Source organism: Sardina pilchardus, chromosome 2 (genome assembly GCF_963854185.1).
Source record: "Sardina pilchardus chromosome 2, fSarPil1.1, whole genome shotgun sequence".
Classification (NCBI taxonomy): domain Eukaryota; kingdom Metazoa; phylum Chordata; class Actinopteri; order Clupeiformes; family Clupeidae; genus Sardina; species Sardina pilchardus.
Genome location: NC_084995.1, coordinates 17,393,176 through 17,415,519, shown reverse-complemented (window position 1 = coordinate 17,415,519; position 22,344 = coordinate 17,393,176). Strand labels below are relative to the sequence as shown.

General features: G+C 43.8%; 1 long non-coding RNA gene across 1 annotated transcript; it reads left to right on the top strand.

Moving 5' to 3' along the window:
• The first annotated feature begins 6,205 nt into the window (after window positions 1-6,205).
• LOC134101086 (uncharacterized) lies at window positions 6,206-8,684 on the top strand. The gene is made up of 5 exons (XR_009941346.1): window positions 6,206-6,270; window positions 6,859-6,943; window positions 7,133-7,214; window positions 7,503-7,577; window positions 8,590-8,684. It is a non-coding gene; the product is annotated as an uncharacterized LOC134101086 (long non-coding RNA).
• The last annotated feature ends 13,660 nt before the right edge of the window (window positions 8,685-22,344 follow it).

Sequence of the window (22,344 nt, the reverse complement as noted above, 5' to 3'; positions counted from 1 at the left end):
TAGCCATTAACCCCTCTACAGATAACATCAGTATCAGATAACATCAGATAACAACTGAGGCGCAACTGAGACGCAAGCTCTGATGTATGATTGTAATATCCAATACTTACCCAATCTGAGGATTTGTAAACACTTTTAAAGAAAACTGGAAGCGTGCGTTGATCTGAACGTGTGAGTTTCATAGCAGCGTCACTGGTAGGATAAGCTGATGGGTTAAGCTGAACCCCAGGCAGCGTGGTCCACACTGTGGCGGAGATGGCGGCTGGGATCTGCAGGCAGTGGGAGTGTGCAGCGCTGGGGAGGGGAGCATGGTGTCCACCAGGCCCCACTGAGCTGTGGCGATGAGCTGTCCTGATAAGGGCCATTCTCACCATTTATGTCCTGTGGAGTGGTGGTCTCGACCCTGTCCAGTAAAGGGCCATTCTGTCCCAGATACGAAGCACAGATTATTGTGTGTGTGTGTGTGTGTGTGTGTTCTTGAGTGAGTGTGTGTGTGTGTCTGTCTGTTTGTGTCTGTGTGTGTGTGTGTGTGTGTGTGTGTGTGTGTATTTGCTAGTGTGTATGTGTGTTTGTGGGCGCGCAGGCATGTGAGAGATAGGAAAAAGGAGAGAAATTGAGAGAGTGAGAGAAAGACAGAGCTGAATATGTTGTTTAGATGAAAGGTACAGCTGCACAGTCTTTCCCTCTCCTGTAGTGTGTGTGTGTGTGTGTGTGTGTGTGTGTGTATGTGTGTACAGTATGTGTGTGTGAAGTGCTTGTATTTGCCAACATGTCCTCCTAAAAATGTTTGTATTGCAATCATGTTTGATTGTTAAATAGGCCCTCTTTTCTTTTAAATATATAATCTGTTTTTTCCCCCTCGGAATAAGACAAACAACAACAAAAGACAATAAAGTGAATCCATGGGGTAATTTAACAAATACGCATACACACACACACAAACAAACAACAATTCACATTACAATGCAAATGCTACTAAATTAACTTTCACTTCTTTGCTCGTTCTATCGCCTCCCACATAGCATTCCTGTGCGTCTCTTAATGCAGAAATGCTAATTGTCATCTCAGAATGGGATGCTAATAGCATAAGAGGGACAAACAGAACAGACAAGTAATTATCTTTACCTTGTTAGCGCCGTCTACAATTGAAGTGCTCAAAATTGAATTAATATCTTCACAGCTCTTGTGAAGCCTGGCAACTTTGCCTATAACATTACAGCAGATTCTTCCCTGTTTTCTTAGTCCATTTATACCTTTAGTGCCATATCCTTGTTTCGATCGTACAATAGTTCACCAGTGTTCGTACAATTTATTATGAGGCTCTCGTCGGATGACAATTGGAACGTTAGATAAATTAAAACAGATATAGAAACAAACTTAAATGTTAAGACCCAAAGCAGGAAATGTAAAGACGTAATTTTATTGATGTAATTTTATATGGATATCCTTTATCTCCCGCCCTGCTTTCAGGGATTTACTTTGTCCCTGTGACTTAAAAGTCAGACACAGCATGGTGTAATTTTACATTACATAACATTAAATCACTCTGATGTTTGAAGTCAAGTGGCTGGGAATGAAGTGGAATACATCTTCCAACACACTCGTCTGAAATATAAGGTTCTTTTCTGATATCAGGTGATAACAGACTATTTTATCTCACAGTGCCAGCAGCCTTGGACTATTGGCAACCTCCAAGGTCTACTCTCATAGCAACTTCCATAAACCCGATCTCCATTTCTCCTATACCTGCTAGCATGCATCACTCTACCCATTTGTAGTTGATGAGCAAAAGTTCTTTGTTTGTTGACTCAATTTTAGATAAAAGAAAACAGTTTCTCCTCAAGTCTTGTCAGCTTTCCACATCTGAAAACATCAGTAGCACCAAATACTCATCCTTTCAATTCCCTGCTTTTCTTATCATATCTCATTACTTCTTTGTGCCATGTACTGTATGCGTCACAGTTGTGTGATGTGGATAAAACTCTTCATAATTCATTAAAAACAAATGTGTTTGAGGGACCATGATTTCTGTATGCTTTATAAATATGTTATTCAGTGCTTATGAATGTTTTATAAAATCATTATGCAGGCACCAACTTAAAGGAATGTTCCCTAAACTAATATGAAGTAAACATAGTACCATTGATGTGATCATTACTGCACCACAAATACTGTCATAGTTTAGCCATATGATTTGTTACTAACTGCACATAAATCCCAAATCCTTAACTAATAATACTAATGCATTGATATACAGGTAAAAGTCAGTTCTGTCATCAAAACCCTTACTATTATTGAGCAATTTACATCAGCCAGCCAGACAGACATAAAACACAACTATAGCACTCCTGTAGGCAGTGCTGAGGTACATTTATGTTAACGACAGAAAGATACTCTCATGGTCCTGAGAGCTGTGGCCACCTCGATGACCAGTATATCTACCCAGGTGACCTGCCCCACGGTGTGCCCCTGCTGCCTGAAGCAAATGCTGTTCCGGTAATGACTAGTGTCCTGTGCTGTGACTAGAGGCCAGAGGTATACTGAGTAGAGGGCCAGAAAACCCAAAAGCCTTCCTTTCCAACAGCCTTGTGGAAAACAATGCTACATTTAATTACAAGGCTGGTTGGGTTCACAGTCACCAGCACTGTCCCTGCAGGCTTGGTTGGTTGGTTTCCTGGTCCTGAAGGTCCAGGTGTACGTGACAGAAATAGCCTAATATATGAAGCCAGACATCAGTTGACGTAGTGCACCTGACAGGTCAACAGACATGGATTTGTACAAAAGTTGTGTGCAGTTTCATGCTACATATGGCATCCTCTCTACATGCAGGAGTGAAGCCAGTTGTAGCATGCGTAGACTGATGATTAATCTCGGGGTAGGGAAGCCAGATCTGTCGTTTTGGTGTTGGTCTGACATGTTCATCCTTTATGTTCTTTTCCCTCTAGGTCTACAATGCGTCCCTCCAGGGGCGTCACTAGGTGTACCATAGATCCGGGGCTGTAGCCCAACTTTTTTTTTTTTTTTTTTTCCTTCTTACGGGGGTCCGGGGGTTTTTCCCGAAAATTGGGCCGTTAAAGATGCCGTTTCAACGTAGTTTGAAAAGGAAAGGAAGGAAATTTGTTGGGGTTCTCCTCATCATATTTTAATAACAAATAAAGCTAATTTCCCTCAAGGCTAGCCTATAGGCTACTGGTATTAGTTCTAACAGAGACCTCACACCCAAACATTTTTTTCTGCCCGTGACATGATGAATGAATGAATCATTTCCAGGTGCCACTCTAATCGCTGTTTAAATGGATTAATCCAACACAACTCCTCGTCTAATTTTCAGTTTGCATGGAAATCATTGGTATACTGTAATTGCCTAGGAGATCTACGTGCGGCCAGCCTGGCTCTTCCACTCGTTTTGTGGTAACTAGCAGTGTTTACTACTGTTGTTGTAGGCTACTACGTGTTTACTACTGTTGACTACTGTACTAGTAGACTTAATGGAACAAGTTCATGGAAAACGAATGCTTGTGCAGAACGTTTCGTTAATCTATCCTACAGAGCCGTTAGGATAGGTGAGTAAGTTTATCTCTTTGTTATCCAAATGAACGGTCTTAAAGTTAGCGAGTTACAGAGGCTGGCAGTCAGCCCGACAGAGGGGGGAAGCATGGAACACTGATGTCGCATTTGCAACAATTTATTCCGACTCCATGGAACGTCAGCGAACAAGAGTAACAATATTGCAGTTGTGCCTGTGTTTCTGGCTCTCAGGCTAAGTTGTGACGGCTAAGAAATAGCCTAGAAATCTAGACGCCACTAGCGGCAATCACGTCAGGCTAGGGGCTGCTGACCGTGGCATTCAATTTGAACCTTATAAAAAAAAACTCTGTGGCGATTTTCATCATTTTGTAAGGCACGGAGATCCGGGGCTATCCCCAATACACCCGGGGCTATAGCCCCGAATGCCCAGGTCTAACGACGCCGCTGCGTCCCTCTAATACATTTGCATGGGCCTGTGGTCCTCTAGTTAGCTTTTGTGCAACTGACATTAAAGTTAGCTCATCTTCAGGTAATAGCAAATAACACATAGTGAAATAAAGACTTTCTGCTCACCATAATCAGGGTGAGACTTGACTGCCCACTCCTTTTGACATTGCTGTTGCCAGTCATTTAAAAAAGCAACGACATGTATATCCAAAACATCAGGGCGAGAAAATAACTTGGAGAGAAATAAAACCCTGAAAGATTGTTTTAGACACAGTGGTGATGGGGAAAACAGAGTGGACAGCAGAAGCAAGCTGCAAAAGCGTTTGAACTGGCAACTAAATTGAAGTCACCCAGATTGCTCGCTGCAGCCATCAGACAGAGTCAAAAAGGTAATTACACTCGGGCAAAATCTGAGAGCTTAAAAAACTGCAAGCTTGCACTAAGCTATCTCTCTCGCTCGCAACAAACAATAATAAACACTCACGAGCATCGTATTCCGTTGGAAGATTTCAGACCCTACTGACACTCTCTTTTGAAGTTTGTTTTGGGGCCATTTTATTTTTACGATACGAAAAAAAAAACATACATTTCTAGAAGAATACATCTCATCCATCTTCCAAGTTCACATAGGAGCCCCAGCTGGGCTCTTTTATAAGAGGCCGTGCCCATCTCCAAATTGGTGTTAAAACAAAGAAAGTAAACTTGATTTATATCGAACGTCAACCTAGGCTCACTCTCCCTCTGTGAGAAAGAAGAGCGGGGATGGGGGAAAAAAAATACTTACAGCCTCTGTCCAAGTACAAGATTGAAAGAGGGAGGCACAATTGAGAGTGCATGCTTCAGCTGAATGTCTTCTTGAGGCTCTTGATGTGAAAAGCCTTTCCTCTTCCCATTCGCCTTTTCTTCTACAGATCGATTGCTTTGGCCCTCACTAGCCGGTTTCCAAAGTGCTGTAGTCCGATGGACAAGCTGTAGTACAAGGGGCCCCGATGGTAAACAAAAACATGCTTAATGGTCCCTCTGAGAAGGGACAAACTCTCTTTTGTATGTTGTCGGGCTAAAAAAATAAATCAATTGCACTTATCCCTCCATTTTTCTGATATTGCCTCTCTCATTTTTTATCCAAAAGGTCTTGAGAAAAATAAACAACAACGACCAAACTGCGAAGAGGGTTGGCCTCGATGTGTCACCAGCGAATATGGTCCAGCATACGTATTATTGCACGAGAGAATTGCCAGCGGGAAGCTGTGATCAAACACAATAAGTGGATTGAGCCATTTGATTCAGGTAATGAAAGTTGAACAGTAACAGTGTTGAGCAATACCTTTTTTGTCATGTCTTTACATGAAAAATTGTGGACAAACATGAACAAACATCACATGTGTAATTTAAAGGTGACCTATGCAAATCTTTTATCTTAATTTGCCTCGACTGATCAGTGTCGGAGTCATTGGAATGGTTATCTGACTTACTGTATGTTGGGTTGAGTGATGGCTGTCTCGGTTCTCCCTCGTCCCTGTGAGCGGAAAAAACACGCTTGCAAGTTTGTGCCACCGGGTCAGAGCCATGCGATCATGCTGATGGAAAGGCAGACTGACCGATTGAGGGGTGTTTATGAAATATACACGCTAAAGCTGTAGGGGAAGCTCTGCAGAGAAACATGCAAGCGTAAAACGAGAAAACAGCGAAGAAATCCCCTAAGTTGATCAGGACCAGAAAATAATTTCTCTTTTGCCCTTGTCTATACTGTTCATCATTTTTCCAAAGATGGTGGCAAAAGGAAGGGGTGACTTCGGCTCTCTATAGACAGGTTGTGGAAGAGGTTTGATATTAAAACACTTTCCCATACAGAAAAATCCATGGAAAAAATATATGCACATATATGCAGCTGCATCCAGCATATGTTTAAATAGATGGCTAAAATATATTGAATACATATATAGTACCAATCTGTATATATGCAAGTATATGTGGAACCAAGCACTGTAACATATATGTGGATATCTTACATGAAAGTCTATGTGCTGAATATATTCACTGAATAGATGCAAGTATATGCGGAACCCAGCACTAACATATATGTGAATATCTTACATGAAAGTCTATGTGCTGAATATATTCACTGAATAGATTTTTTAACGGTTGCTTCAAGTGCACGCGCACGCACAGCAATTCCCATCCCCCACCCCTAACTGACTTTTCAACTCCAGCCACAAGTCTTCAATTGTCACTTTTCTGTCATGAAGCTTGCTGTATGTAAGCTGTACAAACTCTGCCGTCATCATCATATTCAAGGTAAGAATTACAGTACTTTCGTATGCCAATTGAAAACGGGAATCTATTAGAAATGTATTGTTTTCATAATGAAATCTCAACCATAAGTGATTATGATTTGATAGTGTTAGATTAGAATCATAATTCGTTAGCATATAGCTAGCGAGCTAACATCACTAACGTTAGCGATGTTAGCTGTTAATGTTAACGTTTACAGTAACCAACTTCATTATGAGGAATATCTGGAATGGTAGTTAATATATCTAGCAATAATTCAGTCTGAGATGTCGTTATGAATGTACAGCTTTAGTTTGAATTAAATATCAGGCGCAAGTAGCTTATCAAACAGTACATTTAAAGTGGCTGTTACCATGCAGGCTGAAGTTACAGACACATGAAAGTTGTTAACGTTACTATTATAATAGTGTTACGTTGCAAACTTCCATGGGACATGGGTAGTTAACATTATTTAAAGGTAATACATGTAGTGTTGATGCATAATATACATAGTGTTGCTATACGTTACCTCACCCCCTGATTTCAGGAACTATAGATCTTTGTGTTTGCAACTTATTCATTTTAGCCTCCTTCTGTTCCTTCTGTTTGCAGGCGGTGTGGTAATTGTGTGGAGGACTGCTGCCCTGAGACCCTGAGAGGAATATTGTCACTTCCAAAGCCCATTACAAGCCTGCAAGTGAGTTCACTCACCAGGTAGAGACTAGAGAGACACACACACGCGCGCGCGCACGCGCACACACACACACACACACACACACACACACACACATAATTGCATATAGCATTGGTATACGTGTGTGCATGTATTTGTGTTTGTAAATGTTTAACCCTTCCTTTCATGTGTCTGTTTGTTATGACTTTGTAGTGGGCTCTATGAACTGTCCAGAGCAAAGTCAGTCTGTCCTGATGGCACTACCTGCTACTATGGCTGCTGCTCTCAACCTGGTGTAAGTGTTTGTGTTTTTATCCTTTACAACATTAGGAAGATCAGACCTTATCTGACACAAGATTCCACACAGTTTATTGTACAGATTATGGTTATTTCCAAGCTGGACTATTGTACTGTTACCTGGCCTGCAGTTCTCTATGTCTCTCCTGTGTATGAGTTAGTTGTGTTGTCTCATTTAAAAATGTTAGGCTATCTGTGTGGACTGCTTCACATTTTCACCTCACCATCATAGATCTTTTCAGTAGTAAACTATTTGAGGATCTAATTGATTGTGCAATTTTTTCAGGGGGCAAGTCTTAAGAGTTGCAGACGGGGGAGCAAAGGGAGTTCCTGGACCCTTAAAGGGTTAAGGCCATAATGGGTGAGTTTATTATATTTGTATGTCTTTCTCTCCAACTCACTTTGTATTTCTATGCAATATTTTTTTGAAGTGAGATAACCTTAAGTGAATATACAGTTATGAACATCATTCATATTCATATAGGCTACAGTCATATGCATAAGTTTGGACTCCCATGCTGAAGTTGAAATCATCTTTTAGAAATTGATCTCAATGCCTTAATGTAGGAAAAGTCCAACCTTTAAAGACACCCCTATGTTAAATTCCCATAGAGACAGGCAGATTTTCCTCATGATTTTGCCTTATTGACTTGCAGTTATGTCATGGATCCTGGATACTACTAGGAAATTATTCATCCCCTTGGCAAATATCGATTTAATGTTGATTTTCTCTTGACCAATATGTTTGTTCTGACTGAACATGACACTGCCACATGCCATTTTTCATCAAAATGTAAAAAAAGTTCCATGTTTCTAGCACATGGTCTTACAACCTTTTGGCATGTGGCAATGTCGTTTTCAGTCAGAACAAACATTGGTTAAGGGAAAATCAACATTAAATAAATAATTCCAGGGGTATGAATCATTTTGTTCCCAATTGCGTGTTTATTTTATCTATTATGTGCATATATCAATACATCTTTAGACATTTTTGCATTGTATGTACACTTATTTGACCTTGTTATAAGTGAAAATCTACTTCTATTGGTGAATCCTGCAAATGAAAGTTTCTTGTTTTGTGGAAATACCACTTATGTAAGATAAACTAAATTATCTTGCAAGATTTGTCAATAGAGCAAGATGATTTTCACTTATAACAAAGTCAAAACTTAAATGTAAAAAGGTATTGCTATAAGTAAATGATAGAAAACAAGACTATAATGGATGAATTTATTTTATTTTACATAACGTATGTCTTTCTCTCCAACTGGCTTTGTATTTCTCTCCAATTATTGTGATTCTGTACTTTAGCATCCGTGGTTGTCACTAATATTTTGCATGTTCTATTTGTATATGTTCTGTCTTTTCCATAGGCCACCCAGAAGAGATTCAGGCTCTCCCTCAAGATTGCTGGGCCATGCAATTAATGCCAAACTTACAGAACTGTGATGTCAGTACAGAAACAAAAATAGCCATTTTTAAATAAATTCAACAAAAGAAAACAGAAGAGTTGTGTGTTTCTTCCTCTTTATAATGATACTATGGTTAGTTTTAAGTAAATACTATAGTGAAAACAATTATAAATGCAGAAAACATGAAACCATAGTAGAATATGAACTATATTTAAACAATATATCAGAATATATGTGAGAAATATAAGTCTGAAATATATAGGTCATGTGATCACAATTTTCATGAAGGGTCACGTGATCATTCTTTTTAGTGCCATATATTTAAATATATTTAAATATATGCAGAAAATATAAGAAAGTGGCCAATTTCAAACATGTACTTATATGTTGACATATATTGATACATATATGTAAATATATGTATTTAACATAGATATAAATATATGTATTTAACATAGATGTAAATATATGTATTTAACATAGATGCCCTTATACTGGAATATATTCAAGCTGCATATATGTCAATATGTTATTTTTCTGTATGGGTTACTTCATCTCATCTGGTCAACTCCATCAGACACATCAGAACTAATTTTATGTTAATTTGATCAATAAATGAATCATTAATACCGTAAAGTTCTTAAGTGTTTAATAATGTTGCTTTCTAGCAGAGTTATGTAGTAAATTTCATTCTGAACAATTTTGTTTTTACACTATTTTGGAAAACCCGATTTTGAAATACATTCATTCTATATGTTCATCTATAATATTAAGGATATATAGCATATATAGCATTCAGGCTTTTCAATGCTTTTTAATGGTGCAAAGTGACTAATGTTTCGACGCCCATGCGTCTCTTTCAGAGTCAAAAAGATACATCGAAACATTAGTCACTTTGCACCATTAAAAAGCATTGAAAAGTGTGAGTGTTCCGGTCACGCTTGGTCCTAGTTTGGCCTTGGGTCTCCCCACTGATCCCTGTGTCCTCTTCCATGAGCATCAACCAGGCTGAAGTGCAAGGGACACCCTGTTACTGATATATAATCAGTGTTCTTATGCAAATAAGACATCATTGTGTGTAGTTCAAAGTATGCTGTTTACTATATTTACACAGTAAATTCCACAGAAAGTGACTGATATTTGTTAAAAAACAAGCCAGCCGTGGCCTACTGGTTGGGCTTCGGGCTTGTAACCTGAGGGTTGCCGGTTCAATCCCCGACCAGTCCACGGCTGAAGTGCCCTTGAGCAAGGCACCTAACCCCTCACTGCTCCCCAAGCGCCGCTGGTTGGGCAGGCAGCTCACTGCTCTGGGTTGTGTGATTCACCTCACTGTGTGTTCACTGTGTGCTGTGTGTTCACTAATTCGGTTAAATTGGGTTAAATGCAGAGAACTGAATTTCCTTCACGGGATCAAAAAAGTATATATTCATTCATTCATTCATTCTTACAGTGTTGACAATCAACTTACGTTGATAAACAGCTGATAGAGAGAGAGAATAATTACAAATCAGTTTTGACAAGGAAACGTCAAGGGAAGGGATAGAGATCCAGTCAAAAACACTACTGTAGGTAACAGGATTTTTAAGGCAATGACAGTCATGAAAAGACAAAAATGTGTCCAGCATCAATAGAAAAACGAAAAAGGATTGAAGGTGTCTCACAAAGCCCAGCTCACACTTAGTAAGAAGATCTGTTCAATAAAAATGCCTTTAAAAGCCACCCAAGAGGTACTGTAGCGATAACACATGGCACATTCGGTGTAGGCGTCCTCTGCCCAGTGCTAGAATGAGCATGAAAGGGAAAAAGGAGTGCAGGTGCATTTGCAGCCTTGTGTGCTATGTTGACAAAGTATGACGCTGTTGAAAAACCAAGGTTATCACACATTTTGAAGTTCCCTTGTCATAGTCTTTACAAGCAAGGGCAGAGGCTCCACATGCTCCACAATACTGTAGTTCAGTTAGATTTTGGGCATTGCTTTGTGTCAGCCTTGAAAACACCCCTTAGTTGTTTTAAAGTCACTGCAACCTACAACCTCCTTGAGCTTACTTTACACCTGATCGATACACAATTTAATTGACTGACATTTGTCCCATGGCGTCCTTTAACTTCATTAGCTCGTAATTATTTTAAGTGGTTGTTATACATTAAATATAGAGTTTTTGGGAGCACTTTTCAACTCCATCAGCTTAAACGTCAACATCATCAGACGTGAAATCTGACGGAGTTGACGCCTGATGGAGTTGAAACAATGATGTTTTTTCCTTGTCCTTTTGCCTTGTACACTGGGACCATTTTGTTTTTCTTCAGTAGCAAGAGTATAGAGACAGTAGCTGCCTCTATAAGCTAAACAAAAACATCAACATTTATTTATAAGCTAATGGTGTCATATTTGGAAGACGGTGTTGACACACATAAGCTGTGACGGCAGCTGTTTCTTCAAAATATATATATAAAAATAAAACTTATGAGACCTTGTGTCTTGTGTAAAGAAGAATATGCCTGATTTATTCATGTATTTTAAGAACTTCCAAAGAAAATATATATGAAATTGATGTCAGAATGGGTCTTTTTCACAATTGCCAGCGGGAAGCTACAATTTAAAAACGGGAGACATGTTTTGTCCCTTATCTTGATAATCAATGAATTGTATTTAATATCATCTTATTTGCAGTCGGCATCTGCTCTCCTAGGAATGCAGTTGCATGTTCAATTGACACATTTTGACATCAGCTAACTGTCAACAAATGGACAGGGTCATTATTGTACCCCAGTCCAGTGCTGGCTTTGGCGGACAGTGTGAAGAAAGCAGGGCAGAGACATGAGAGGGACCCAGCAGATGCGCTCATTAACAGTCTCGTCTCATCAGCTGATCCCAGTCCCCTGGCACTCTGGTGGTGGACAGTGTCTGAGCTGCTGCCTCCGCTTGGACTACGGGACTGGAGAGACATCAGCTCCTCTCTGCATGAGCTGGCAACACACTGACATGTGTGTGTGTGTGTGTGTGTCATACAATGTCATACTCATGGCTATACTAGTGGGCCCAGTGGTTCCTCTCCTCTCCTCTCCTCTCTCCTTTATCCACCACTCGTATCCTCTTTTGAGAGTTCATCCTTTCTCTAAGGATGAACTCTTTTAGTGATGAAGTGGGTCCCATTCTATACCCCCCTCTCTCCCTTTCTCTCTCTCTCTCTCTCTCTCTCTCTCTCTCTCTCTCTCTATCCCTCACATTACTCATTCCTCTTCCCCACTGGCATGCATTACCTCTGCGTTGTCATGGCGCTGACCGGCGGTGTGGTTGCTCTGGGGACGGCCAGCCGTCTCCCGGAGCAACGAGCAGGTGAGTAGTGAGTGACAGAAAGCCTCTCTGGACAGGACCTCCCCAGCATACGCTCTGGGACCAACCCCAGGAGGGAGCAGAGGATCTGATAAACAACAGATGTTCTTACCGAGGGGGAGGAGAGGGAGGGAGAGAGAGAGAAGAGAACAGGAGAGAGAGAGAGAGAGAGAGAGAGAGAGAGAGAAAGACGAGGAAAGGGGGTGTCTTGGAGAGATGGCGAGAAAGGGAGGTTGAAAATAATTAAAAACCTCGGAAAAACCCCGAAGAAACGGCGCCTGTGGAATTTCCTGCGCCTCGCAGCTGTTCAAAGCCGGAACGGCGGCTCGCTGGGGCGGACAGGCGTGGAGCTGGGAAATCTCGGAGCGTTGTTCAACATGGCAGGGAAACACGTTAGAAGAAAGCGAGAGTGAGGGTGAGGAAGAGACCTACAGGCATTAGGCACACAGAGGGCGGCCATGACGCACGTTGTCTCTCCCTCCCTCCCCCTCTCCCTTTCTTTTTTTCTCTCTCCATCCCACATGTACACACACATGCACAGTCCGGACATTCACACAGTACGCCATGAAAAGACACCCTGTATTCTTCTCTAAATAGCCTCTCACCTGTCCATTCTCAGAGCTCTCCATCCAAATCACATGTGCCGCAAGACACATGCTCTTCAGAACACAACATGGACTGGGTGAGGGAGAACAGGAGAGGGGAAGGCAATGCAAGTAGTGAAAGAAGTGAGGGATACAAAACTATCAAATTACACCTCTCCCAACCCCTCTCAACACACACACACACACACACACAAAACCCCTGACTGTCCTTTCTTCATGTCATCCTCTTCACTTCTTTTCACTGAGCTCATTTACTCTCATGTTGTGCCGGGTGACTACCCACATGCTGTGAGCGCGTGTGCTGAAATGGTGCTTTTCTCTCTCTGCAGCTAATCAGATAAACACTCACAAATGCATTCAATCATTTGGCTCCCAAACACGAGAGCCCGTGGCCTATCGCGGACACATATGTAACTCATGCGCCACACACACTCATACATTATTCAGTGGCGGTGTCACTTCGGGATGCTATTATTAAACTGTGTGGTGCCGGGGATATAGGCTGCGAACCGCTCTGTAAACACTGCTCATTGTTTGGAAGCTTTGCTAGAAATGTGTGTGTGCATGTCTGTTTGCGTGTGCGGGCCGAGCGGCGTTTGCGGAGGCCAGCCTGTGATCTGTGCCCAGCGCTGCTGCTGCTGTATGCATGTGAACATGCCTGGAGCACACACACACGGGCACATTTGCATATCTGTGTGCTGATAACACATGATACCGAGAGGATATGTGCCTGGTTAGGAATGGCAATATTGTGCCACTAACACTCACTCACTCATTCACACTCACTCACTCTCTCTCTCACACACACACACAGACACACACATACACACACACACACACACACACACACACACACACACACACACACACACACACACACACACACACACACACACACACACACACACACACACACACACACAGTAAGAGAAAAAGAGAGATGACTTAATTGCTCATGCAAATAAAAAGTCGGAACAGGTCTCAATTTGGAGGATTTTAGCATTGGGGGCACAGCTGTATGTCAAGACACACACACACACACACACACACACACACACACACAGACACACACACACACACACACACACACACACACACACACACACACACACACACACACACACACAAACACAGAGAAGCCCAACCACCCACACACTTTTTTGGAATGGGGAGAGTGAGTTTTGAAGAAGGAACAACATTAACTTGCGAAGTTTAGAGTCTCTAGTGCCCAATTAAGGACCAGATCTAGCCGCCGGTTTGCCACCAACACATCCCTGCCTCTGACACAAGAAGTGGCATGTGAGGAAGAATGAGAATTAAGTACAATATCCCACATCACAGAGAAAGTAAATGTAGACACTCTCTCAAACACACACACACACACACACACACACACACACACACACACACACACACACACACACACACACACACACACACACACACACACTCAATGTCTTTCACATTCATACAAAACTAATTCTGAACAGCCTCAGGTTGTGGGCTTACAATCTGTTCCCCTGACGAGAATATATAAAGTGTCACTATATTACTCTGAGTTTGCCCCCCTCGCTCACCCTCAGCGTCTCCCTCTTATATAATCATTGGATATATGTAAAATTTAGACTTGCTTTCATGCAGCTTCAAACATGGTCTCTGGAGAAGTGGTGAGGGTGGTGTGTGTGTGTGTGTGTGTGTGTGTGTGTAGAGAGAGAGAGGGTAGTGGTGGTGGTGGGACAAACAAATATCACCGAAGGCATTTGAGTCCCAGCCTGCTAAGAAATGTACTCCTCTGTAAAAAGAGACAGAGAATAGAGCGCATTGTTAAATGGTGTCTGCTGCTGCTGGTGTGTAATGGCATCTATCTCTCTATTTTACGGTTCTTAGGAGACCTTTTTCTCCATACTGAATTACGATGGCATCAATAAACATTACACTAACATTAAAATTAACCTTTTATAGTATAGTCAGGCCTAAATGTGGCCTAAAATTAGCATAATTGACTGCCACCATCTTTAGAAAGGACGTACTGTACCATGAGAGTATTCAGATTCACTGCTAGTCATATTTTCATGCACAAGCTAATTGGGCGCCATATTATAGATAGCCTCCAGTTATGTCATCTATGGTGATTGATTGATATAACTAACTTATGGGAACATATGCCAATCCACGTAGATGGACGTGCCCTCTGCTATGGTTATCTTTACAGTGGAAATGCAGCCGGAAGCAAATACTTATGGGAAGACATTTTTAAAGATGGTGGTGATCAACTTTAGTGCTAACTGGCTGAAGTTAACCCTCCAATCCTTACGTCCTGATGATGCAAACAGACCTATAGAATAATGATACAAACATTTCTGGGTGGCCAAGAGATGTAAAATAAGGTTTAGTCTGCTGGAGGCGTCTTTGTCGTCTCCTTAGATACCCTTTCATTAATGGCTCAAAGATAAGATGCTTTCATAACCGAAAAACATAACAGCCACATGAGATGGGTTGTTATTTTACTGGCAAATTGCTGTATTTTCAGCTCCTCTCAGATCCATGATTGTGTTCCAGCAGCTAATAGCAACATTATCAAATGTTTTTGTTATGCTTTAAGAATGGTAGGGGCCTACCTGGTTCATAAATCAAAAGCATCTCCATGAGGTAGTTTAGTACAAGGACAAGCAGTCTGAAAGAGATAAAAGGATGAATCAACACAACAATTACAGTATAACAGGTGTTGGTGTAAAGACTGATGAGTGTACAGTAGGTACTGTGGACATCTGTCATGTTCATCGAGATATTGGGCTTCTTACATTACATTTGATTATAACCAAAAACATCTGTGCACAATTGCAGGATTTTGTGCGTATACAAGGTTCTACAGCAAGTTCTACAAAAAGATCGATCTATTGTATTTTATTTGGTGTTGGGCCAAGTGACTGTTCTAAAATGGCCCCGGAGTCTTGTATTTAAAGTAGTCGTCATCCAGAGATAATGTACAAAGAATTCCTCTGCCAACAATATAAGGTAAACCGTTTAAAACCATCTCAGAGCTGTTTAAAAGAATCTAGTGGTCCACAGTTTCAAGAGCAGCACACTGAAGTGGTTTCACAAGGGGAAACTTTCTATGTCGTTAATGGAAGGCCTTAGCAAGTGACCCGGTGTATCTGAATTTGGCTGCAGAATGTGTGTGTGTGTGTGTGTGTGTGTGTGTGCGTGTGTGTGTGTGGAGGGAGCGGGTTTATTGGCAGCGTGACTGTCAGACCCTCTGTGCCTGGCGGATATCTTGCACTGCGGCAAATTGGTGTTTATTTATAATCATTTGGCTGATAGGGCAGTGACACACACAGTCTCATTTAGACTGGCGCTCCCCACTGCCACCCGCCAGGGCCCTCCACAATCACCATCGACCTCGCCTGATGGAAGATAGCCAGGGCATACGTGCTCTCTCTCTCTCTCTCTCTCTCTCTCTCTCTCTCTCTCTCTCTCTCACTGTCCTCGTTCACTTTCTGACTTTTCTTTTCTTTTTCATGCTGGTGTACTTCCCCTCTTCTCCTCTTTCTTTCTTTCTTTCTCTGTCTTTTTTTCCCCTTCACCCCCACTAACCCCTCCTATCTGTGGTGAGGACAGTGTTTCATCTTAACCTTGAGTCCAACACATCGGGAACATATTGCAAGGGTAAGGGGGAGAGACAGCGCGTGTGGATCTGATTTACCGGTCAGCCACAACGCCACCCCCTCCCCTTCATCAGAGTGCACTCTCTCTCTCTCTCTCTCTCTCTCTCTCTCTCTCTCTCTCTCTCTCTCTCTCTCTCTCTCTCTCTCTCTTCCACATTTACACTATGGCCCCCACCCCATCCCAACAGGAGGTGGGGAGAGGCAGGCGAGGCCGGTGCCTGTCAGCTTCGCTGAGCACGGAGTGGAGCTACGCACTGGAGAACAGGAGGCCCCCGCTCCGCTAGCCGACAGGCCAATTGATTCCCCTGCGCCTCTCTCTCCCTCCCTCCCCACCCCCCTCCAATCCCATCCCCATTCCACCATCCACTGCACCTCCCTTCATATCACCCGTTAACCAGCGTCTTCCCCGCCTGCGCCCCGCTGCCCCCCCCCTCGCCCCCCGCTCTCTCCTGCCCCCCCCCCCCCCCCCTTCCCTTCTCTTCCTCTCCAGTCCTGCTCCAGCCTCGGCTTCTCTGCCAGCCTTCATCCATCATTCCAGATTAGGATTCAATCCCACACCTCGCCTCGCTGCTGCAGCCCACTGCCTCTCTGAATCTCGCTTAGCGATCAAAGAAAGTGTGTGCGTCTCTGTGTGTGTGTGTGTGTGTGTGTGTGTGTGTGTGTGGATGTGTTTCTGGGTGGGTGAGGGTGAGAGAGGGTGTCTTGCTCCTCAAAGGATGGGTGGCCTGCACTATATGCCAACCCATGCTCGGACGCTCTTCAAACAAGGGGGGAGGAACAAAGGTTACACCAGAAAGAGAGAGAGAGATAGAGAGAGAGAGAGATGTAATCTCCTACCAAAAAATAAACAGGGTTTTGAAAATGGGCATACTATGTGGTTGCGCGTGTGTGTGTGTGTGTGTGTGTGTGTGTGTGTGTGTGTGTGTGTGTGTGTGTGTGTGTGTGTGTATGTATGCGTGTGTGTGTATGTATGTATGCGTGTGTGTGTGTGTATGTATGTATGCGTGTGTGTGTGTGTGTGTGTGTGTGGTGTTGCGGAGGTGAGTCACAACTTGCTGGCACCTCTTCCTGTATGCCACGCGGCGTGCCCAGCCAGACAGCAGATAGGGAGAGGATCCATGTGGCGCTGGCCTCCAAATGGGCCCCTGCTCTGTTTGCAGTGGACGGCGCACCACACCAGGGTTTTGCATAATTACATGCATGGTGACAAATAAAGCAAAACCTCAAAGCAGATGTTCAAGTGATGTTCAGCTTTGCAGTTCAGTGCTCGTCCAACACTATTGCAGTAGAAGGATGCAAAACCAATCAATAGTTGAATAATACAGGTAAGGATAGCTTAGTATGAATCATGCAGTAGGACAAGTTTATTAGTACATGGGATACAAGTTTGAACACAACAAAAGGGTGAAAGTCCAAATAAGGAAAGTGGACAAATAAGTAAGAAAAATAAAATGTTCTTACAGTAAGCTGCTATTTGGCGTACATGCACACCTACACAGGTCAAGTTTGACGCAAGCTAAAGTGACCCATTCAAAACACTTTCCCTTGGTGTTTAGTTCATGTGGGGAGCTGTGAGAGTTTTCAGGCTCCAGAATGGCAGGAGCTGCAATATCACACAGGGAGTAGAACGAGGGGAGCCTCGGTGAAATGGAATATTCCAGCAGAGTGGAAAAATAAAAAAGAATTTATGAAATAAATGAAATGATAGAAAGCAAAATGGATGGAAACAGCTCTCTCTCTAAATCGCATAGCATAAAATAAAGAGATATTAAATGTGAGGGTACACATAAACATGAGTTCTGCGAAAATTCCTGTAATGAGAAGGGCATCAATTTCACTCATCTGGGCCCATTCTCCTGTCGAGAGATGGAGAAAGCGAGCCGTCGCAGATGGCTGCCTTAGCTCACAGCGGTGGAGCTGCCATTTCACAGGTCTGCCAGGAACCATTAGAGCTTCTCCCTGTTACATAAAATGCTTTCTCCCGTAATGGATTTGTACCAACCTGTGATCCCCTTCTGGGAAGAACAAGACAAGGGAGCAGCCTGTGTCAATAGCCAAGATGACAGCGGAACAGACAGACAGAGAGAGAGAGAGAGAGAGAGAGAACGGAGAGGAGAGGAGTGTGCCTAGCTGCACTAAGACAGCACATAAACAGACAGTGGAGCCGTGTCCAGCTGTGCAGCGTTTGCTCAGAGTCTTGTAGGAGTTGATGAGAGCAAGGCGTCCTCCCCGCCGTCCGACGTGATTGTGCACGGCAGAGGGGACGGCTGCTGCATGGGGCCAACACGCTGTGGTTGACAGGGTACTGTAGCTTTAGAGTGTAAATGGGCAGTAGATTTGGGGAGGGGGGGGGGGGGGGGGTAGGAGAACAGAGTAGGGTGGGGTGGGGGCATGGTGGGGAGGCATGGAGGTGAAATATGGTATGCAGATTCGCCCCGCATCAGATAAGGATACTGTAATAACATCCGATCACCAACACCTCGGGTGATGGGAGGTAAGATACCAAGGGGAACATCTCTCTTGGACCACAAGCTTTTATCCAAGCCCCGGGCCCTGCCCCATATAGTGATAGAGATGAGCGCATGTTTCCACTTTAATCTTTAAACTCGCCAGTGGAAAAGCGGAAAACCTTGCCATGTGTCACTCTCCATTTGTTAGGTATGAACACATCCGTGTTTTGCAAGAAATCTTGCATTTGATGATAAAAACTCTCTTCATCACTTGGTCAAGGCAGGTCATCTAAGCTTTCATACTTCGGAGAGAAAAAAGAATACAGTGGCTTTATCTTAACCTGGACATATGCAGACTCTTTCACAAAGTGAATAGAGTCTGGCAACTATCGATTGGGAAACATTTGCAACACAACAGGCACTTTGAAATCTGTAATCCAGCCTTACCAATCACATTCATCAGAGATTCCTTCCTTTGCCTAAACTAAACAAACTGGCAATAAACATCACCAGTCAGGAAAGGTCAGGTCTACCTTTGCTGAAAAATACTTTTCTGCATTTTTCCAACTGCATTTTTTGATGTCTGCAGGTGTTGCTACTTCAGTTGATCACAATATGTTTTGTTTTCATCTTCCCCTTTCGTTGCTGATTGGCCTGACATTTCTCTTGCCTGAGAGAAACAGTTATGAACTATGGGTTGCCAGACTAGATCTCCCTGAAAGAAGATCTAGGGAGACGAGACCAGGCTAGCTTCATCTCACACAGAGACAGGGAAATAATATCTCTTTCCATTTCGGGTGAAACGTGTGAGAGTGTCTTCCAAACAATTGCCTCTGTCTTTCCCCCTACTTGTTTGTACGAACGTGTCTTGTTTGAGTGCTCTCATATGCACAGAAATGCAGTTCAGAATTCAGGGCTCTTTGAAGCGTCCCATTTTTAGCTTTGTCACCTGATTTGAAACACTTCATGTGATCAGACTCTCCGCTGCTCGGAGGGAAAGATTGTCACAACTGTGGAGTGTGGAGCTGAGCTGCTATTGAGGTGTAATTTAGCCTTGATTGTGCTATGAGGGAAACTGTTTAACTCCCCTCTCGGAGTTTAATGCTGCCATTCTCCCTCATCACAACCTGATCGTTAATATGGCCGCTGCTAAGCTCCTGTCCACAATCATTCCCCACATTCTTAGTGATCTCCTCCAGCTATTCTCTCACACCTTCTCCCTCCCTCTCTCTCTTCCTCTCTCTCTCTTCCTCTCTCCTTCTCTCTCTCTCTCCTTATCCGTCCATATGTGTTTAGGCAGAAGCAGACTGTTCTTGCCAGACTCTTCCTGCCTCCCCCACCCTCCAAGCCACCTTCACCACTCCCCGCTGGCTCACCCCTGGACCCCTCCCCCCTCCCCCCCCCCCTCCCTCCTCTCATCCCTCTCTCCCTCCCCTGGTGGAGCTGGTGTGGCTGGCTGGCGGCCGCTGGCTGCCACTGGGCCGGGAGGGATGGGAGCAGGGGGGCCCCGGCGCTGGAGTAATCACGGCTGCTGGAGGGGCGCCAGGCGAGCGGGGGGCTGCGCTGGCTGTGGAGGAGAGGTGCCGTATTAATGGCGCAAAGGAGGGGGATTATGCTGATAAAGAAGTGCTCAGCATGCAGCTCGGAAAATCGCCCTCAGGAGTGTTTGTGAGGGAGAGAGAGTTTGTCTGTGTGTGTGTGTGTGTGTTTATGTGGATGTGTGCGTGTGGATGTCTCTGTGTGTGTTTGTGTGTCCACGTGTGTGTGTGTGTATGTTTGTGTGTGTGTGTGTGTGTGCATATCTGTGGGTGTGGGTGTGTCTATGCAGATGTATATGTGTCTCTGTGTGTGTGTGTGTGTGTGTGTGTGTGTGTGTGTGTGTGTGTGTGTGTGTATGCATGCGTGCGTGCGTGCATGTGTGTGTGTGCGTTTGTGCGCGTGTATGTGTGTGTGACTGCCGGTAATCTGGTCAGCCCAAGCACCCATACCAACTAAATTAGGACACCAACGTGTTGAGAAGCTCAATACTCAGCTGGGATTGAAGAGGGGGGGGGGGGTTATGATTGCTTGTGCAAGCTTGCACCTAGAAACTCCTCTAATTCCCCACGGCTGAGTGCAAGATAGCGCGCGCTAAACTGTTGTGTCGCGCAAGGTTATGCTTGCTCTTGTCCTATTTGAGCAGAGCCCAAGCTGTGCAGGACACCGGGTCATGATTCATAAACAGTCATCGCACAAGTCTATACTCTCACTCGGCAGTGCTGCTTTTTGGCCAGAGAGAAGAAGCGCTCTTAGCCACCCGCTACCCTGCTCTATGATTTCCCTCTCTGCCCCAATGACCTTGGCGATCGCTTACCCATAATGGATGGGTTTGTACTTCCAGGTCGTACAGGGAGCCATAATAGACCTCTGAGAGTGTGACTGGACTTGACTCTGATGGCTGACCTGCCCGACGTAGTATGTGAGCAAGCATCATCATCATCATCACCCCCCCTACAGCCTCTTCGCCACCCCAATCTCCACCACACACACAGACACGCACACATATACACACACACATACACACACACACACACACAGACATGCACACACTCACATTCTTTTGTTCTCTCCGAGGGAGATGGTCTTGACAGCCCAGCGTTGCTCAGTTCTCGGTGAATGGATGGGATTCTTGCGGTACATTTATAAGAGCTGGCAGCAGCTTGGGCGAAGATGCTGCCTGTTCGCTCGCGTCTCGAGAGCACCAATCAGTCGGCTGTCACATGCACTTAGACCTCCCCCCCCCCCAACCCCCACCCCCCTCCCCAGTCCCAGCTCACGCCACTGCACCCAGCCACCCCTGTGAGTTCTCTCCCCCCCCCCAGCAAGGGAAAGATGGCACTGGGCCCCAGGACCACGGCGGGCTGGGTTTAATGTTTGACTGATGGGCTTTAAAGGGTTTGGCTGAGACTGAGATGGTGATCAGCATCTGAGGTGAATAATGAAGAGCTCTGGGCTGGCTCGCATCTTTCCCTTTTCCTCTCTTTTCATTTTCTTTCTTTCTTTCTTTTACTTTTTTCTTTTTTTTTGCTTTAAAAAAGAGGTATGTTGGGAGGATGAGTGCTGGATTAAAAGGGGGATGTGTAAAATCCCTATCCTCAGGCTTGCTTTTCTAATTAGGACATAATTGAACCCTCTGAGGCCTAAGCAGGGTGTTCTTCAATCCAGTCATGGGTCTATAGACTCAGTTGAATGTGGTGAAATTCAACAAAACCTTGAGAGACCTTCACAGATACCACGTCATGGAGGCTGTGGTCTGGAATAAAATTTAAGGGATTAGACATTCTTCACATCGGATACAATGTATGGGGAATTTGTATGCTCTTCAACCTTATGAGAAGTGTTCCAGTGAAACAAGTGTTTGAGAAGTACCGGAAAAGGACAACCAGATCCCTATATTTGTACTCTACCTGGCATATTTAATCTTTGTCATTTCATTTATTTCTGAAATACAAACTGGAGGAAAAACACAAGCAGTTATTGGTATCACAGCTATGTCTCGGGAAGTGTTGACGATATGTGAATACAAAGGACTTACATGTAGTTCTTCCAAGACTTAGGAGCACAAAACAGATGGCATGGGTGCAATGCTCAGCTTGATGACTACAAGTTGGTTCTGTTATAAT